Source organism: Oryx dammah, unplaced genomic scaffold, assembly GCF_014754425.2.
Source record: "Oryx dammah isolate SB20612 unplaced genomic scaffold, SCBI_Odam_1.1 HiC_scaffold_7659, whole genome shotgun sequence".
Lineage (NCBI taxonomy): Eukaryota > Metazoa > Chordata > Mammalia > Artiodactyla > Bovidae > Oryx > Oryx dammah.
This window is the reverse complement of record NW_024077312.1, coordinates 1-1,568: the sequence shown is the minus strand read 5'-3', so window position 1 is coordinate 1,568 and position 1,568 is coordinate 1. Positions and strand designations below refer to the sequence as shown.

Here is a 1,568-nt window from a genome sequence, read left to right as displayed (position 1 = left end):
ACCCCACTTAACCGGGCTGTGGTTGGATGGCCCTCTACCCATCTCCCTTTCTCACCAGCTGCACCCATGACTCAGGGACTCTGCAGAGCTTCACTGCTCAAATCACTTCCCCCTTTCCATGCCCTTGGCCCCAGAGCCAGCTGCAGTCTTGTCCTGGACGCTGGGCCACTGATCAGCTTCCTCCCTCAGCCTCCCCGCCTCCTGTCTCATGTGCGGTTCAGGCCCCACTTGGCCCCAGCAGGGTCCTGTGAGTGTCGGCGCCGCCGCTGAAGCTTCCCCTCCTCACAGGCTCCTACTGCTTGCCCTCACCTTGGAGCAGAGCCCAGCGCTCTCAGCCCTGCTGTCAGGGCTGCAGCACATCTGCCCCTCCCTTCTCTCGCCCACTCTTATCGTGTCTCTGTTGCTCTGGGTCCTCTCTGCCGCGATGCAGACCACGTGCCTTTCTCCCCATCTTCCGGGCTGTCTCTCTCTTGGCACATCTTCCCGTCAGCTTCCCACCCACTTCTCTCCCTTCCATCCTCAGATCAGTTCCCATTTCTTCTGGGAGCCTGAAAAGACCACCAGGACTGTTGCCTCATTGGCCTCAGTGAGCTCATCCTTGGTCCTCGTCACCCGGCTGTCTTTCTGCATCCGGAAGTGGGCGGAGCGAGGGTGAGACAGCCCTTGGCTCCACCCACTCATCTGTGCATCTCTCACCCAGATCTGAATGGCACGTCACTGCCCATCCTGGAGGGCCAGTTCCTGCGCCTGGTCTGTGTGGCCGACAGCAACCCCCCAGCCACGCTGAGCTGGCTCTGGGAGGGAAAACCCCTGAGTCCCTCCCAGCGCTCAGCCCCCGGGGTCCTGGAGATACCCCGTGTCGAGGTCGGAGATGGAGGAGAAGTCACCTGCCGAGCTCAGCACCCACTGGGCTCCCAGCAAGTTTCCTTCAGCCTCTCTGTGCAGAGTGAGTTGCAGGACAGGTGCTGAGGGCGGGCAGCCTGGGCAGGTGTGTGCCTTTGGGAGGGCTGGGTCTGGGGACTGAGCTTCACCCCCTCTCCCTTCCCCAGAAGGCCCCCCTCCCTGCAGCTGTGAGACTGAGGAGCAGCAGGGCTCCTGGCCCCTGGTCCTCACCCTGATCAGAGGGGCCCTCATGGGGGCTGGCTTCCTCCTCACCTATGGCCTCACCTGGACCTACTACAGCAGGTGAGCACACCTGTCCCCCTTCAGGGAAGTCCAGGGAATGGCTCTGGAGTTGCCGGTGGGGCTGGGCGGTCCTGTCCTGCCTGCAGCTAAACTGTGTGACTCTCCAGGGACTTCCGTGTTGGTCCTGTAGCTAAGATTCCAGGTTTCCCCTGCAGGGGGCAGGGGTTGGATCCCGGGCTGGGGACTAAGATCCCACCTGCCTTGAGGCAGAGCCCAGAATGAATGAAATGGGTCTGCCTCTCTGACCTGAGACCGTGTTGGCTCTGCAGGTGTGGCGGCCAGTAGGGAGCTGGGCTGAGGGGTGTTGCTGAGCCTCGCTCCCTGTCATGACGAGATTCACCTGAGGATGCAGAGCCCAGAGGACACATGTGGGGACATCACTG

At 62.1% G+C, this 1,568-nt stretch overlaps 1 long non-coding RNA gene across 1 annotated transcript; it reads left to right on the top strand.

Annotated features, from left to right (window-relative positions):
- Positions 1 to 61: 61 nt before the first annotated feature.
- Positions 62 to 1,568, top strand: LOC120860080. Its single transcript, XR_005720236.1, has 3 exons — positions 62 to 946; positions 1,050 to 1,185; positions 1,455 to 1,568. It is a non-coding gene; the product is annotated as an uncharacterized LOC120860080 (long non-coding RNA).